General features: G+C 49.1%; 1 long non-coding RNA gene across 1 annotated transcript; it reads left to right on the top strand.

Annotated features, from left to right (window-relative positions):
• The first annotated feature begins 1,680 nt into the window (after positions 1 to 1,680).
• LOC138841408 (uncharacterized) lies at positions 1,681 to 17,155 on the top strand. The gene is made up of 3 exons (XR_011376416.1): positions 1,681 to 1,833; positions 10,306 to 10,397; positions 15,996 to 17,155. It is a non-coding gene; the product is annotated as an uncharacterized lncRNA (long non-coding RNA).
• Positions 17,156 to 18,809: the final 1,654 nt, after the last annotated feature.

Here is an 18,809-nt window from a genome sequence, read left to right as displayed (position 1 = left end):
AGGAGGGGAAAAACACTAGATCCTTAATTTTACAGCAGGCCGAACACATTGGGGAAGGCCATCGGAGTGAAGCAATGCACCTTAATGTCGATCTTGGAGTCTCTAGGCCAAATGCATGAAATAATTACCAAACTGAGGATGGTTGAAAACTATCGTAGCCACACAGTCTCAAGTTTATTAAAAATATTGGTAAAATTCCCAACAAAAATCAGATATTACACAATATCAGAGTTGGCACATTCCAATTTTTTGTTATTTGAAAAGAATTATTGACTCTCCAATTTCTAAATATTTCAGAGGCATTCACTGCTACTTGGGAAAACACTCAGAACAAAACTTTTATTCCTAAAAGCGGAGAGCCACATACACGAGTGTCTCCATAGCACGGCTGCCATTGGAGCGTTGCTTGCTCCACCGAGAAGACCTACAGGTTAGCTTCATCAGCCTTGCAAGAGTTGGCTTTAAGACTAATCACAGTCAAGTCCTTGTAGCTCAGAACAGAAAACATACAGAGAGAGAGAAAGAGAGAGAGAGAGAGACAGAGAGAGAGAGAGAGAGAGAGAGAGAGAGAGAGAGAGAGAGCACTGAAAAGTCATACATAGGGAATTGAAGACAGAATCAAAATCTGTTTCATGTAAGAATTCCCATTTTATCACCTCTACTTTCCTTAAGTCCAGGGGAGATAATCCACTCATCAATTGAGCTAGAATAGAATTTAATTGTTACTGAGATTATGGTTTTCATATAGCATGTTTTTTTTCTTTCTACTTTTCACTAATTGCCATTCTATTTAATGCAAACTCTACATTGGAGTGATTTACAAAAACCCTTTAGTTGGTTGTCATTGTGAACAAGACATTTTACACAACACTCTAACCTGGAAGGTTTATTAGAATTAATTTACAAATTTTACAACTTGACAAGGAAACAATAATTTGTATTATTAAATTTTAAAAAGCAAATGTATATTGCCACAAATTAGACAATGGCCAGGTCATATGACATAATCTGCCAGGTGATTTATATTTCAGTAACAAGGGCATTAATGACCCTCACTGAGTGACAACTACCTTCCACAAGCACACAGAGGACAGAATTATTCCAGCCCACTACAACTGATAAATAAGTGAACTAATTTTGACTGTGAGTACCATTGGATAGTTCGTAAAGCATGTAGATCCTAATGGAAAACAGTTCTCTTGTTTTTAGTAGTAACATAAGCATATTTTTATTTGGAAATTGAGTATGTGTATTGTGAGATGAAGTAAATAAGTAATAATATAAAAGTTAGGCTAATGCCATTCTTAGAGAAATTGGATGGAAGTACATAAAGATCAAGAATAAACGTGTATAATATCACATTTATTTTTTAATCTTTTTTTTAGCCTCTTTCACTGTGTATATTTATCTCATGGCTCAGGGCCGTGGTGGACCTGTCCCACATCCCCATTTCTTCTGCACAGTGCCTGGGGCCCCGCCAGGCACCCTTGGAAGATCGAGCCAGCATCAGGGAAACTCACTGAGCAAGTGTGGCTGGGAATTCTCAGCGCTCCAACACCAAGACAGCTACTAAGGCTTATGACAAGGACAGGCTCACAGTGGGGAGGCTGTAACAATCCCTTTCTGTGTTCTAGAAGGCTCCGGGAGGTTCTCCTTGCAGCCCCCTTCTAAAAATGTAAATGGAAACCAGCCTCTGATTTCACTTTCGCTGCTTCTGATTTGGGAGGCCGTGTGTGCCGTGTGTGCTCATGGGCCCTCCCTCCTGGGCTGAGGCTGTAAGGAAATGGGAGCATGGGAGAATGAGCAGGCCAATGTCTGTGGAGCCCTCTTAGTGTAAGTACAATCCCAGAGACGAGTCACAAGTAAAATCCCATCTCCCTGGGGGCCAAGAGGAAGGGGCAGGTGGGCTAGCTCTTGCATAGCCAGAAGGCCTGGTCCTGGTTTGACACCAACGCCAATCTCAGTTACTTCCCAGCTCTGCCCGCGCTGCCTGTCGACGCGAGGGTGATCTGTGGCCATGCTGGCCATGCGTGGCCAGCGAGTTCAGCTCAAGCCTCTGCTCTGCTCCTGAGTGTGCATTTGGCTGTAAGGTTTTCTTATCTGGATGTGCTAACCTGAGAAACAAAAAGGCAAAGGAGGAGTACAACCCCAGTCTCCACGTTGCCTCCGCCTGTGCTGTTGGGGTATCTCTTCAATAGGACAGCACCCGACGAGAACTCAGGGCTGACAGTCAGTGTGCTCCTATAGCAGAGAAGGTAACCTTGCCACATAGGACCCTCTCACCCTTGCCTGCAGGACAGAACTCTCTAGAGTGCCCACGAGGAGCCTCCTGGCTCACCAGGTGTCTGGCCAGGATGGAAGAGATTGAGGATATGACGTCGGATGAGGATTAGGGTCCTAACTGCAGGAGCTGGGGGTTGGGGTCTGAGAACAGTGTTCAGGAGACCAAGTTCGTACCATGGGAACCTTGGACAGAAACATTGAGATCCACCCAGGAGAGCTTCCTGGAAGAGACCTCCTGCTTTGCCTCCAGACAGCACTGGCTCCCAGACTCCACCCAAGGGCTTCTTTTCCAGACTAATTTAATGCGTTCTCTAACAGAGACTCTGGCCAAGAGCGGTGTAACTGGCCAGGCGTTCTGCAAGCTCTGCCAGTACATTGTTAATGCCAAGGGGTCCTGGGTGGCAGAGATGAGGACTCGTAGCTGAATGGAATCTTGCACAGCCTCACGCAGGGTTCTGCAGAGACTGAGATTTAATTCTGCCTTCCATGTAATGTAATTATCCAAATAACTTGTGCACGTGGGCCACGAAGTTAAATGGCTCACCAAGATCTTTTGTAATAACAGCTTATTACAAAATAAGGAATTTCCCTGTCCTCTTCTACCTGTGATTAGATCTAGAAACAGCCCTCGATATTATCAGAGTTTCTATTATGCCACTATTCCATTCTTCCCTTTGAAAGTACGGGACTGACTATTTGTTCACACCCCCTCACCCTTCACCCCTCTTCTTCCCGTGTATACTTTTTGCTATAATTGCATTTGTGATTCCTGTACATTTTCTCTTGCTTTCACTTAAACCACCAGTGATTTGTTTCCACATCCTTCATCTTTTTTTGTGCCAGATTGTCAAGATTTAAAACAAATATCATTTTCCTATACAAAAACAAAACAAACAAACGAAGTTATTTTTCCTATTATTTCTCCATTGTGACCTTTCCATGGACCTCCTACTTCCCTGCTCCCACCAGGGCTGGCTGCTTCCCAGACTATTCTAGGCCTCAAAGGCATCTCGTTGGCTTCTGCACAACCTCTGTCTCATGAGTGCTTGTCTTCTCCCCCTAGCTCATTTCTTCTGGTCCTCCTGCAGCGTGAGTGAAAGGCACAGATGGCTCCTAGGAGGTAATCTCCAGTTTGGGTGACTTCCTCTCTGCCTCACACCTGTCAGGAGAAGAGCTGTGGGTAGGATTCCAGGGAAGAAATCTACGTTCATGCTCATTTTTTACTGCCCCCACACCTGGAATATTAGATAATCTTTTCATTCCCAGAGCTCTAAAATTGTGTAACAAGGTGTTGTGTATTAAAAGAATTTGATTTGTTTATTGTCCTTAGGTTTTCAATTCCACTTCCTACTGACAGGTCAATGGACACTTCCATTTTGGTGTCAGATTTAATCCCACCAGGTTTTCAGTATTAGAGTTTCCTAGCCTCTCTGTCTCTGTTCTGGCCTTTGTTGGTCAGATTGTGAAATGTAAGGATGTAGCTACTAACTTTACCACATCTTTTCTACCAAGTTCATCTCACTTTTTGGCCCAATGTATAAAAGATTTGTTGCACAGCATTTGCTTATCCTAGTCTAAAAAAATCTAGTTACATGCATATAAACAAGTGTATTTGTATGTGTTATACGCTTTGCTTATAAACACATTTCAATGGCATCTGGCTCTTGGTTTTTGGACCCCATGTCTCCTTTGACCCACTGTCCTCTGTTCTGGGGTAGTTGAACTCCTTTCTTTTGCCATCTCTATTATTCTGGTCTCTGGTTATCCTCAAGTGTCTGGTACATCTTGGCCCACCACGACTATTTAAGAAAGGGATCAGAAAAGGCCTTTCCAGGCTAGGATGGAGACAAGGGAGATGATGAAGTCTGGTGAGGACATCTTGTTGTGGTTGATGGAGGGGATCCCAGCATGGAGGGAGTGGGCGAGGAAAGTGGGATCTGGATGGATGTTTTGCTGTGGTTGATGAAGGAGGATGGTCTCCATCACTTGGAACTTCTGCTCATCGCATCTCTGTTTTTCTGTTTTTCGATCTGCCTCTTCAGGGGGTAGTGTTGGTGTCTTACGGAGAAGGGAAGCAGGCTATGGGCAGGAGGTGGGAAGGAAATTGAGGGCCTGCATGATTAGGAACACAACCTCTGCTAGCCTCTCTGTTGACCTTTGCTGCCTGCAGAACCACCATTCAGCAGCCACGGGATCTCCTCCTCTGCTTGAAAGGACAGCTCTAACCTCCCTCTTCCCCTACTCCAATTCCATCTTCCTGTGCTGATACTTTTTTGTGTGTGGGGGGTGTCATTTGTAGAGCTTGAACTCTGGGCCTGGGCGCTGTCCCTCAGCTCTTAGCTCAAGGCAAGCACTCTACCGCTTGAGCCACAGCACCACTTGCAGTTTTCCAGTGGTTTATTGGAGATAAGAGTTTCACAGACTTTCCTACCTGGGATGGCTTTGAACCGTGATCCTCAGATCTCAGCCTCCTGAGTGGCTAGGATTGCAGGTGTGAACCACCGGTGCCCGGCCATGTTGATACCTGTTTACCCTGAGCAGGCTGACACAATGAAAGCAAGCACAAAGGTCCCATCAATCCATGATTGTGCCTTCTAAGGTGTTTTGTGTTGAAGCAAAGTGGTATAGATTCGACACATTGAAATTATTTGCTGAGAAAGGAAGGGGGAAACTCCTAGCTATGTTCACTAAATGGAAATACTCAAACTATATCTTCTTCTATAACAAAGAATGGAAATCACATGCTTTTAGGTTGCTGTTTAATCGGCCAATGAAAGCTAAGTCTCCTGGGATATGAAATGCTTTCTGCTCCTTGCCTTTGTCTTAATGTTAAAACCTCCTTGGAAACACTGCAAGTATATACATACCTGCAGGCTTTCTTTTTTCACCTGAGGTGAGCAGAGGCTGAAGGTATGAATGCTCGCAGATTATTTCCAGCAGTGCAGTGCGGACCACAAAGCCTTGGCTCCGTGCTGGGCACTGACTGGGCTCCCCTGACACATCCTAGATTGATGGCCGCCTCGATTGATGGACAGGGTTGCAGCCGTCAATATCAATTGTGCAGACTGACAGCAAGGAACAATATGGACTGTGTTTGCTGTGCTGTGATTTGTTTTACAGAATGTACACAGACGTGACCTTACACCCAGGTATTAACTTACATGCTGCGAGAACGTGGCTGATGTTAAGTTATGTCAAGTGTTTGATTCGAGCAATACATTACAAGGAATTTAAACGCTGTCCTGTGATGCATGCCAGAGAAGCGTCTCTCTGTATACCACGGAGCTTCATTTCAATATTACTCTTAATGAAATGCAGAGAACAATGCGGCATCCCATTAATACCAGGCAGCCATGCTGAGGGTCTGCAGAGAACACACACACATGCAGATCAGGATGGAGGGGTCTTCCCAGAGGACTCTGTGCATTCATTACTTTAACTTTAAAAGGCCCGGTGTATGTGTGTTCCGTATTTTTTTGAGTGTAAACTTCTAACTTTGTAATAGGTCTATCCTTGTCACATGCATTTTATCCCTAAAGATTTCATATTTAAGGCAGTTGTGTATTTCCTTCATAATGTACAGTGATTTTGTACCTTTTACTTGTTGTTATCTTTTTTTGTTTGTGGAGGGAAAGGGTTCTTCCTGAGAATGCTCAGAACTGCCTAACACATTTTCTAAATTAATCTCTTCTCCCCTCTTCAAAACCTCACAGAATCTCCAAAATTTAGAGCTCCAAGAATCCCTTTGGTATATTTTAAAAGCAGACGAGCCTGGTTGGAAGAAGCCTGCCTTCTTCTCGCCCTGCGGGGCCTGGCTGGTGCTCGCGGTTCCTGGATGCTGGGAGTGCACGGTGACTCAGTGGACAGGAACACCGAGGGGCGGGCAGCACCCTGGCCTTCAGACTGGACAGGGCAGTGGTGTGATGTGGGCTAGGTGCAGTAGGGGGCGGGGAGACAAGCTGGACCTTGTAAGGAAGGGCTCTGGGCCTCCTGTCCTCCACCCCCCACCCCAGGGACCAGCGGCCTGGCCATGAAGTCTCCTGGGACTCCAGGCACATACAGACTTGCTCTAGCCTTAGGATGAAGCATTGTCAGGCCACCTGAGAAGGGTCAGAATGTGGCTTGAAGTGAGGCTTTTATGTCTGGATGTTTATGGACAGTCCTAAATCTCCCCTGACCACTTGCTCAACCCGTGACGCGGTGTTGAATGTAAGTCAAGCTGCAGCTGAACACACAGCAGCCCAGCACGCGTGACGGGGCCGTCCGTGCCCCATCACTTCCAGGTCACTTCCAGAGCTGTGTGGAAATGTGTCCTGCTGCTGGGACACCCCAGGGGCCGCTGGGGCTAAATGTGGGAAGCCGGGCACCACAGGGAGGCCCTGAGTGCTGGTCTAGGGGAGGACTCGGCGTCTCCCCGGGGCCGGGCGTGTGGCCTTGGGCAATGTGCTGGTCCCTGAGACTTGTCAGCGGAATGAGGGCAGTCCTCCACTCTCCTCTCCCTCTCTGCCCAGAAGAGGTGCTGGCATCTGCTGGCCCAGAGCAGCACACACCCAGGCCAGACAGACCAGGAAGACAAAGGTGGCTTCAGAGGCGCTGTTGGGGGGGGTAGCAGGAGCCCCCCACTTTATGGAGACTTGTAAAGTCTGTGTCGGCGCTGGGAGGGAGAGGATGCACACAGCACAAAAGGAAGCAGTGTGGTCTAATGTATGCGCCTGGGCCTAGCTCCCACCACCGGGGACCCACACCACCTTGGAGGAATGAAAAAGAGACGTTTATTTCATTCAGAGAAAGCAGTGACTTCCAGCGCTGTGTACAGCCAGCCAGCTTTGAAAGGGCCTTTTATTATGCAGGAAGAAAGCACCGCTGGTGCAGGGGACGCTTTGGGGGCCAGGCTCACACGCCTAGCAACTCCAGGCTGCCACCGCGGCTTTCCCAGTGCCCGGGGCCGGCCTTCCCGTCCAGCCTTAATTGATTGGGTTAATATAAACCCCAGCCCCGCCGGCATTTGTGAGGCCTCCATAATGAGGCTGTTGTGGGCTTCTCCCTGCCCTTGTGTCCCCCTGTTTAGAAATGTGTCACTCCACACAGTTCAAACGTGTGAGCAAGTGAAAAGAGCCACAATCACTTCATTAATGATTTGTAAACAGAAGATCCCGAGCGGCCGCCACCTGCGAGGGCTCCCGGGCGGGGTCGGGCCCAGAGGCTCGGCCCAGACCTGGCTCCAGAGGGAGGGAATGCCCCGTGAGCTCCGACACAGGGCCCTCGGCTGGCAAGGGACATGAGATTAGGATGTGTGGTTGCGATGAGGTTGTTGTCATCATTTCAGCCAACAGAGACGACACTTGAAAAGGCAGGTGGCAAATGGGACAAAATGGCTGAGGTGGGAGCCGCCCAGGGATCTGATACCAGCTCACGTTCTATTCCCAGCTCTCCGGACTGTGACCCCTCCCCCTGGTCCACGGCAGCAGCCCTGTGGCCTTTTCCCAGTGGGAACTTGGTGAACAGAAGCCCCTCCTTGCTTTGGAGAGGAAAGTCAGGGCTCAGGCTACCTCCTTCCTCTCTCCTTCTCTCCCTCTCTCCATTCTTCTCTCCTTCTTTCCCTCCCACCTTCCTTCCCTCCTTCTTTCCTTCCTTCCCTTTTTACTCCCTTCCTTCTTTCCCCTTCCTTTCCTTCCTTCCTTCACTCCCTTCTTCCTCCCTTCCTTCCACCCTTCCTCATTCCTTCCATCCCATCCCTTTTCCTTCCTTCTTTTCTTCTTTCCTCCCTTTCTCCCTCCCTTTCTTTTTCCTTCCAACAGGCCTCCATCCTTCCTTTCCTTGCTTTCTTCTTTTTCCTCCCTTCTCTGCCTTCCTTTCTTCCTTCTTCCCCCTCTTCCGTTCTTCCTCTTTCCCTTTATCTTTTTCCTTTCCTTCCTTCTTTCCCTTCTTTCTTTGCCTATTTTTTCCTTCCTTTCTCTCTCTCTCCTTCCTTCTCCCTCTTTCCCTTCTTCCTTTTCTTACTTTCTCCCTCCTTTTATTTGCTTTCAGTGATGTCATTCCTATAAGCACAGCTATCTAGCTATTTCCTTAGACACGTAATTACACTCCCATTTTTAGAGTCAGACCCACGTGTTCTTGGGTATTTGTGGAGCGCATTTATTTCAGGAGCCTGGAGAGGGGGAGGCCTGGCCTGCCTTTCTGTCTGGCTGTGGGGAGCCGCTGTGCTGCAGGTGGGGCAGGCTTTCCTGAAGGAGACAGGGCCTCACTCACCTTCTCGGGATAGTAAGGGCCCCTCTTCTGAAAACGTGTGAGGCTGAGCGCTGACTTTCTGGACTTCCTGTGGCCCCGGCCCCTCCACAGAGGCTCCACCCAAGCTGACTTGCAGCGGATGGCAAGTGAGCGGAAAGAACTGGGAGCTCTGGGGTCCTCAGTGCTTCACGGAGAGCTGCTCGGTGAACACTGGGTGGGAATACTATACACCGTAGCCTTTGAGTTCCTCACGGCTCTCCTCTTCATATTTTAAATCTTTAAAATGCATTCAAATTCACTTTTCACTGAATTATCCTTCCATGTGGTGTCTGCAAGAAGCTGCCCAGCTTTCCCGGTGATTGCGCGTGTGACGGGGGTGTGACGCGACCCCCCATCTTTCCAGGGCCCAGGACCCCTGTTGCAAGCGTTTTCTCACATCTCTGCAAACTGCCTCTGTCAGGAGCTGTGGGCAGGAGTTCAGGGCCAGGCTCGCGAAGGCAGAGTCGGGGCTCGGACGCTCAGCGGTCCGTCCCTTTCAGTACTGCTAGGACGCTGGTGACCTCCAGAAAGATTGTAAGCGGAAGCTTCCGGGTGGAAGGGGTCTGTGCACGAGCAGATTCCAACGGCGTTTCTCACCATGTTTGTATCCCTGGGAGAGGAACAGGAGTCAGGGGCTATGGACACAAATGCTCTTCGGTCAGATATCTCACGTTTGCAGGACATAGCTCCCGAGTCATGGAAAGGACAGGTTTTCTAGGAAACCGGATAGCTGGGGTTGACGGTTTGGGTTTGGAACTAGAAAGAAGTCCTAGCTGTGATGTCAGCTCCTCCGTCTTCTTGCCGTGTGCAGTTCAAAAAGAAACGAGGGTAGCTTGGCCTGCTTTGGCGGGGTGAGGTGACCCCGCAGTTCCATGGTGGCCTGGAGCTGCCCTGGCTCGGGCCTGAGCTCCGAAATGTCGGCTGTGTCATCTACGAGCACAGAGGCAGCACAGACTCGTGGCCTGGCCACAGGCCCAGAGGCGGGTCTTCCTTCTCAGTCTGAGGTACACCTGAGCCGGCCTGGCCCCAGTGAGCGCAGCAGAGCCGCTCCCCAGCCCGTCGGCTTCCTGGAGGACTTCCGCTCCACCTCTGGTGGCTCTGTGACTCAGTGGTGAAGGATGCAGAGACTTCTCCTCCAAAAACTATGACCCCAGAGGCCCGCTGTCTTCCCTCCGGCCCTTTTCCTATCTCCACATCTGTGCACAGTCGAAGGTGTCTGTGCCAGTCCCAGAAGTGGAAGCGGGGACGTGTGGCGTGGCCTCGAACGCCCTCTGTCCCGCGTGCTCTGTGCTTTGCCGATCACGTGCAATCACCATGCTGCTCGGCCTCTGCCTGTCCTTCACCCACCATGTCCGTGTCCCAGAGCATCGCCCAGCAAACCAGGAACTGCCAATCCCCTCTCCATGTCAGACCATGCAAGGGCGTGGAGCGTATTCTTAGAAGTATTCATGACAGATAGCTTCACTCCACTTGAAAGTTCTAGAAACAGAATAGGATACCATTTGCTTGGAACAAACTGTGTTCAGGAAGCTGCTTAGGAAGCTGGCTGCCTGTGTCTCCTGGTCATATTTGTGACACAAAGTGAGTGAGTCAGGCACTGCCAGGGCCCTATGAATTTTTTAACATTGTGTGTGTGTGTGTGTGTGTGTGTGTGTGTGTGTGTGTGTGTGTGTGTGTGCGCGCGCGCGCACGCATATGCACTGTGTTTGGACAGGGCTGCAGCACAGCACTTGTTGAAATTCTTGTTCTCTACAGAAGTTCCTGTCTTTAGAACATCAAAGAAAGAGAGAGACTCTTTGGATAGATGGAGCGGGAACACTGACAATAACCAGACACCGCTTTTGTGGGTAAGAAATGCGTCCCATGCCTTCTCTAGGTTTGGGGCACATCTGCTGGGCTTTGGCCTGAGTTTGGTGACCTGGGTCTCAGGGACTACAGTGGGTGAGCTGCAGCGAATGCTGAGTGCCGCTGAGCCAGGGGTGCAGGAGAAATGGACCTCTGCTTGTACATGCCTTGTTCCTAAGCCCTCTCGTCCACAGGGCAGTGGGGTCCGGCTGCCATGCTGTCCCCTATGCTTGGAGCTGCGAGCTGACATGAGGGGGGGGAGGGGAGGGCTGGCTGAGCGCACAGGCCCGGCTTCATTCATGTCGACCACATAACATCAGAATGCACAGTAGTGCACACTCTCTCTCCCGAGTCTCTGCAGTGTTTGTGGTCTCAGAAGTCGTGCTCTGCTCTACAGTTTTATTGTTTTATTCTGAACACATGCTCTGGGACTACACACGGAACCTTATCCGGGGCAGGCAAAGTGTCTTGGTGGAAACTCATCAGTTCCCACAGCGAGATGCGGTCACAGCTTCCTCCTCTTCGGAAGCTTGTTGGGGAGCAGAGACAGGTTTCATGGACACCCGGGTCTTTGTGGGGGAGCCATGTCCCCTCAGCATGGTGCCTCCTCTCCCACCCTCTCCCTTCAGGGCAGCTGTAGCAACACAGGCTGCGTCGTCCCTGATGCAATGACAGAGCCAGCGTGCCCTGTGGCCCATCCCAGCTCACCGGGGGTCCTTCCTAGAGGGATGAGGGAGTCAGAGGCCTCCCTCCTGCCAGAGAGAACCAGCATGCATTCCTGGCTACACCAACAAAACCCAACTATTGTTGAGTAATGGGACAGATACATGCAAATAGCAAACAGAAAGAAACAGAGAGAGAAGTCAGGGCAGGCACCAAGTACCAGGGAGCTCACAGAGCCAGCTCTGAGTCTGTAACTATTCTGGATAGGAGCCAAGTTCTCATCTCCTCTTCTTGCTCCCCCCTCCCTCCTTCCCATCCTTCCTTCCTTCCTTCCTTCCTTCCTTCCTTCCTTCCTTCTTCTTTCCCTCCTCCCTCCCTCCTCTTCTCTGCCTCTTTTCCTTCCTTTCTCCCTTCCTTTCTCCCCCTTTATAGCTTATCTTCTATCCTTTCCTCTCTTCTTCTTACTTCATCTCCTCTCTACTTTACTTCCTTCCTTCCCTTCCTTCCTTCCTTCCCTGCTTCTTTCTTTTCCCTTTCCCTCCCTCCCTCTTTCTCTTCTTCCCTCCTTCCTTGTCCCTTTATAGTACTACAAGGTCTTGTCCAGTTCCTCCATGTCTCTGAACATGAATCTCTCCATCTGTAATTTTTTGAGAGAATGAACTAGAAGATGTCAAGATTCACCATTCAGCTCCTTAACTTTGTAAAGTTAACCTAATTTTACAAATGGGGAAAGAAAAGTCTAGTTAAATAAGTAAGCACAATTTAAATAAATCTTTAAACACTTTTTAAATCACTTACCCAAATATACTAAGGACAGAGCAAGTGTAAGTTTATAGACTCATACAGCAAATGCTTTCTTCTCTAAGCAAATGCTTCCTGTTCTCAGTGCTTTGCTTACCAATCCCCTCTGGTGATGCTCACAGTCTGTCTGTCTTGAACTATACCTCTTTGAGAAACGATCTCACTTTCCCCTCTTCAGGTGATTTAGTCGTTTCTTCAAGAACAAGAACCAAACCTTCCTCACCTTGGTGCAAGCAGGTGCTGGCCTAGAGCAATGTGCTTCAGCAAACTGCCCTGCCTCAGATGAGCAGGTGCTGGGGAACTGCCTTTCGTTTCGACCTGACAGGTCTCATTCCCAGGTCTTGGGACCATTTCAATTGCAGAATTGATCTGTTTGGATATCATTGAATGAGAAGGCAACGATTTCCCCTGAATTATTCCTTCTTGAGGCAGCTCGTGAATGCTTTTAATTGAGTGTGCCATTTCCTTTATACTTCTGTGTTTGTTGTCTTGGATATTTCAGGTTTATATTAAATAGCACAGCAATATTGAAGGGCTTGGCCATCTGCACATAGAATTCTGAAGCTTATGTCAAATGTGAGGCCTTAAATTCCTGTGGGTCTTATTTAAATTTCATCACAGGGTCTATCTTCTAAGTTAGCTCTTTAATGATTTGCAAATAGTAGTGGCGCTCTTAATTTTAATTCATGTTCTAAATCAGACCTTATGTTCCAGTCGATTATATCTTAGGGACTTATTTGCCGAAAGTATTTTGGGCTAGAGGGCTTTCTCTTCTTGACAATAAAGGATTTGATATATGTAGTAGTTAATAAAGTGGGTAGCAATTATTAATATAGTAATTCTTTACTGGTTTAACTGAAACCAGAGGTATAAATGTTTCAAGATTTAGACTTATAACATGAAAGCCAAATTAAAACAAGTCCAAGAAAAAGTCTGTGAACTTAATTTAGTTGAATTCTGCATTTTCAAAGGGAGTGAGTGATTGTTGTTACTCAGGGTTGTTAATTCTTTTTTTAAGTGTGCTTAAATTTGAATTTCTGGAATTATTAGTCTTTCATTAAGCCACAAAGTCAAAGCCAGTGAAAATTGTTTGGAGTACAAAATGGAACATTGTAGCAATAGACTATGCCTCCACTTGGCCAACTCTCTTATACTTGCAGCTTGCCAAGGAGAGACTGTAATTGTGGGATTTCAAATTACAGCCAGAGGAAATTGCGTGCTCACCTTTTCTTATGTGCACGCAATTAGCAGACCATATAAAGTTTAGTTGGAAGTGCAGGGCTCTAAGCCTTTGAGAAACAAAACAGCTTTTGGCTGTGAAGCTACAGAATCTAGGAAATATGAAAGGCTGAGGGCTCTTGCCTGTGCTTCAGCCAGCCCTGGTGACATTCTGGGTCAGGGAAGGAAGACAGAGGGCCCAGGGGTCCCCCTCACCTCTCACGGGCAGTGTCACACAGCAAAGCGCACTTGAGTAGAAGAGCAGCGAGAATTCCCTGCAAAAATGAAATGCACAAACAGACCCGATACCAAATGGCTCCATTATTTTTTTCTTTTACAGGTCTTTCCAAGAGGTGAATTAAAATTCTCTGTGGGGGAATTATTTCCTAATAACGTGATTTGAGGTAGATGGAAAAATGTAGGCTTTTTTTTCCCATGCAAAATGGGCATCATGGGGCTGTTTCTGGGGCTCTCTCTTATTCCAGGGCAGAAGTGCGAAGGGCGGCCTCCAGGCCAGGACCTCTCTGCCCTTCCTGCTAGGCCGCTGTAGGGACACATTTGTCTATAGTAGTGCTAATGTCCGTGCTTCAGGTAAAGGCCTTCTCTTGTGTGCAGTGTCTCTTCTCCATCTACAAAGAGTTATTCCACAGGTGAACATCAGAGTGCTTATCTTTCAGAGTATCTGGTAAACTAAACAAGTCATGAACTGGACATCAGGAGAATGAAAGCATCTTCAGTGAATCAGGAACCATTTTAAGATATACAAATACCTCAGGGCAGTCAAAATGTCTAAATTAGAAATGATTTTGCATTTGTCCAGTTATACGAAGCATATATTCCTTTTCTGCATTCAGAGAAAACAGTACTACGCTGAAGTATGTGTGCACACATGTGTGTGTATGTGTGTGTGCAGGAACTAAAGAGCTTCGGTGTAGTAACGTGTTTGAATAGAAGGACGCCTAGCTCTGTGCCCCCCATTTTGGGAACCCTAAAGTGCAGGGAGAGAGGCAAGTACCGGTCCTCTGAGCCACACGCTTTCCTCTTGCTCAGCAAGGAAAACATGGTTTGGCAGGCAGGGACATCTCCCAGGTAGCACACACCCAGGAGCAGGAGCTGGCCCTCGGAGGGCCAGCGTTGTGAGCACAGTGCATGTCTCCATGACGCTGGGGGCAGATCCTCTCATCCTTCTGCTGCCCACACCACAGGAAGCTTCCTTTGGTATACCCGTGGCCTGCTAGACTTGACTTGAAGGGGTGAAATGGGGTGAGAGTTTTTCCAAACTAGGTGAGGGGTTTGAAAGACACAAAAAGTTACCCACTACCAGTCTGCCTGTCGAACACTGTTAATACTACTCCATGCAATGTCAAACAACCATCCCTGGCCAGGGCAGGCTGCAGAAGGGCTCCCAGGGGCACAGTGCAAGGGCACAGTGCAAGGCATAGTGCCAGGCATAGTGCAAGGCATAGTGCAAGGCACAGTGCAAGGCATAGTGCAAGGGCACAGTGCAAGGCATAGTGCAAGGATATAGTGCAAATGCACAGTGCAAAGCATAGTGCAAGGGCGCAGTGCAAGGGTGCAGTGCAAGGCATAGTGCAAGGGGGCAGTGCAAATGCACAGTGCAAGGCATAGTGCAAGGGCGCAGTGCAAGGCATAGTGCAAGGCATAGTGCAAGGGCACAGTGCAAGGCATAGTGCAATGGCATAGTGCAAGGGCACAGTGCAAATGCACAGTGCAAGGGCATAGTGCAAGGCACAATGCAAGGCATAGTGCAAGGGCGCAGTGCGAGGGCATCATGTAAGGACATAGTGCAAGGGCACAGTGCAAATGCACAGTGCAAGGCACAGTGCAAGGCATAGTGCAAGGCATAGTGCAAGGGTGCAGTGCAAGGGTGCAGTGCAAATGCACAGTGCAAGGGCACAGTGCAAGGCATAGTGCAAGGCATAGTGCAAGGGTGCAGTGCAAGGGTGCAGTGCAAGGCATAGTGCAAGGGTGCAGTGCAAGGCACAGTGCAAGGCATAGTGCAAGGCATAGTGCAAGGGTGCAGTGCAAGGCATAGTGCAAGGGTGCAGTGCAAGGCACAGTGCAAGGCATAGTGCAAGGCATAGTGCAAGGGTGCAGTGCAAGGGTGCAGTGCAAGGCATAGTGCAAAGCATAGTGTAAGGCATAGTGCAAGGCATAGTGCAAGGCATAGTGCAAGGGTGCAGTGCAAGGCATAGTGCAAGGCATAGTGTAAGGCATAGTGCAAGGCATAGTGCAAGGCATAGTGCAAGGGTGCAGTGCAAGGCATAGTGCAAGGGCACAGTGCAAGGGCATCATGTAAGGACATAGTGCATGGGCACAGTGCAAGGGCACAGTGTGAGGGTATAGTGCAAGGCATAGTGCAAGGCATAGTGCAAGGGCATCATGTAAGGACATAGTGCATGGGCACAGTGCAAGGGTGCAGTGTGAGGGCACAGTGTGAGGGTATAGTGCAAGGCATAGTGCGAGAGCACAGTGCAAGGCATAGTGCAAGGGTGCAGTGCAAGGGTGCAGTGCAAGGCATAGTGCGAGGGCACAGTGCAAGGCATAGTGCAAGGGTGCAGTGCAAGGGTGCAGTGCAAGGCATAGTGCAAGGGCGCAGTGCGAGGGCAGGGCCCAGGAGTCCCACGTCTCCCAACCTCATCTTCCCCTCATCGCTGTGCCCAGTGTTCTTGGTTCCCATGGAAGTTGTCTTTGGCTTTATCTGCTTTCTGGCAGATTTGGCTTCCTGTATCAAGCTGCTGTTATTATCCTGGACCAATGGCACCCCACTGGCCCCCAACACCTGGCTGATTTGCAACCCCAGTGGGGTGCCCTTGGTTCAGGGTCGATGGGAACCTGGTCCATCTCAAAGTAGGGCTCCAGGCAAGGACATTAATGGTAGACTGACTTTCTTTCAGAAATTCCGGGTTAGTCCAGCATTTCCCCAGCCTGGGGGCCGGTACTTCTGGGACAGAGCGGAAGAGCCAAAATGCCACAGCCTAAGCCTGGGTCTGAGCAGCCTCCCCTTGGTGCTGCGGGCTGTGACCTCTTCGCTGGCAATGACATCATGGGAAGATCCCAGGCAAATAGCCTCCTTTCGCAACAACACAAAGCAAAACCTGCCTACGTGCTGGATTTGAATAGAGGCCTTCACTCCAACCGCAGCTGGGCCACGGAGATGAGCCGACCATGGCTGCAGCGCTGAAACCCCAAGTCTTGTCTCATGAAAATTTATGGTGCTCTTTCCAGCGGTGGAAATGAGTCCCCTCACGAGCCCTTCCAGACAGACTCATAAAACAGAAGCTCATTCAAACAACAACAACAACAAAAACCCAAACCCCTCTGCTTTCATGAAAAACGAGCCTCCATTAAAACTGCTGGGATGGCATGGAAACAGACGAAGAGAAGAGGCTAATAAATTCCAGGGGAAGGCCTAGGTGTTGGGATGGAAGGCCCCGTTGAGCACTTGTGCCTGAGGAGGGACGGAAGGAGGGAGTGTGCATCTCAGCCAAACGGGGCCTCACATCCCTGGAAAAGTCACCAAGCCAAGCCCCACCAGGCTCAGCCTCCAGACCCTTACTTGCTCCTGCTCCTGCATACAGCTACTTCACTGCACTAACACAGGCTTCCCGGAAACCTCGGTGCCTTACTGTACCTTGAGCAAAAGCTCCCTGAAGAGGGCTGATTTCCCTGATGACTGCAAAACGGGACAGGACAAACAGACAGACACGCCATGTTTCAAAGATTCCCGTGGAAAAGAAACAGCAAAAAGTCACTATGTGCTTCAACACCACCAGACACCCTTGAGTGTGATAGGCCGTGTAAGATATGCATGCGTGAGCACATGTGACTGCATGCTCATTGGCTGTATGACTCACTTTTTATTTTCAGGATTCAAAATAGCAATCACTTGGTGCTGCAATGTAACCACACCAACAGGCAACAAGTAACAGGACAATAAAGACCGAGGCAAATTGAATGGAAGTAGTTTGGTGTTTTGGTAGTAGGTGAAATATATATACTATAACCATTATTCTGCCAAGTTTCAAATCTTTTAAGTGGCTTTAATTAAATTGAAAAGCAGGAAATGTTTTGGAAGCCTTGACAATAAAAATTCTCTCTGTATGTATCACTCTATCTCTCTTTCTCTCTTTTGGTTATTTTGGAAATAAGAATCTCACAGACTTTTCTGTCCAGACTGACTTCAAGCCACGATCCTCCATATTCAGCCTCCTGATCATCTATAATGACAGGTGTGAGCCCCTGGCACCCAGCCCAGAAACCATTCTCTCCAAGATGAGAAGTAGGTAAAGAAGGGTGACCATGAAGTTCTGTCACTGGGTGCTTTTTACTCAGGGGAGGTGACAGCTGAGGGCTGGGCAGGGCTGTGAGGTCGCAGGCTGATTAAGAGCAGTCAGTAAGTAAAACACTTTTTCAACTCGATACTAGCTAGTGCCCATATCATTTGTGGTCCCCAATTCTCTGCCTGTGTGACTCACAGGGAGAGTGACACATGGGACTATGTGGAACAGATTAGATGCAAACCTCTCTCATCTACTCAACCACCCATCCATCAATCCACCCATTCATCCATCCATTCATCCATCCACCCACACTCACACCCATCCATCCATCCACCCACCCACCCATCCATCCACCCACCCATCCATCCATCCATCCACCACCCATCCATCCATCTATCCATTCATCCAGCCAGCCACACTCACACCCATCCATCCATCCACCCACCCACCCATCTATCCACCCACCCACCCACACACCCATCATCCATCCATTCATACATCCACCCACCCATCCATCCATTCATCTATCCATCCACCACCCATCCACCCATCCATCCATCTATACATCTATCACCCACCTACCCACCTACCCATGCATCCATCCACCCACCCACCCACCCACCCATCCATCCAACCACCCATCTACCCATCCATCCACCCATCCATCCATCCATCCATCCATCCATCCACCCACCCATCCATCCATCCATCCATCCATCCATCCATCCATCCACCCGCCCATCCATCCATCCATCTACCACCCATCCACCCACCCATCCATACATACATCTACCACCCACCCACCTACACACCCATCCATCCACCCACCCACCCACCCACCCATCCACCCATCCATCTGTCCATCCATCCATCCATCCATCCATCCACCCACCCATCCATCCATCCATCTACCACCCATCCACCCATCCATCCATCTATACATCTACCACCCACCCACCTACCCACCCATCCATCCATCCACCCACCCACCCACCCATCCATCCAACCACCCATCTACCCATCCATCCACCCATCCGTCTGTCCATCCATCCATCCATCCATCCATCCACCCACCCACCCATCCATCCATCTACCACCCATCCACCCATCCATCCATCTATACATCTACCACCCACCCACCCACCCATCCATCCATCCATCCATCCATCCATCCACCCACCCACCCACCCATCCATCCAACCACCCATCTACCCATCCATCCATCCACCCACCCATCTATCTATCCATTCATCCACCTATCCATCCATCCATCCATCCACCCACCCATCCATCTATCCATCTACCACCCACCCACCCATCCATCTATCCATCCATCCACCCCCACCAGCCATCCATCCACCTATCCATCTACCATCCACCCACCCATCCATCTATCCATCCATACAACCACCCATCTACCCATCCATC

Source organism: Dipodomys merriami, unplaced genomic scaffold (genome assembly GCF_024711535.1).
Source record: "Dipodomys merriami isolate MVZ:Mamm:240054 unplaced genomic scaffold, mDipMer1.0.p SCAF_32, whole genome shotgun sequence".
Taxonomy (NCBI): Eukaryota; Metazoa; Chordata; class Mammalia; order Rodentia; family Heteromyidae; genus Dipodomys; species Dipodomys merriami.
The sequence above is the reverse complement of the archived record's forward strand: the minus strand, read 5'-3'. Positions and strand labels throughout refer to the sequence as shown.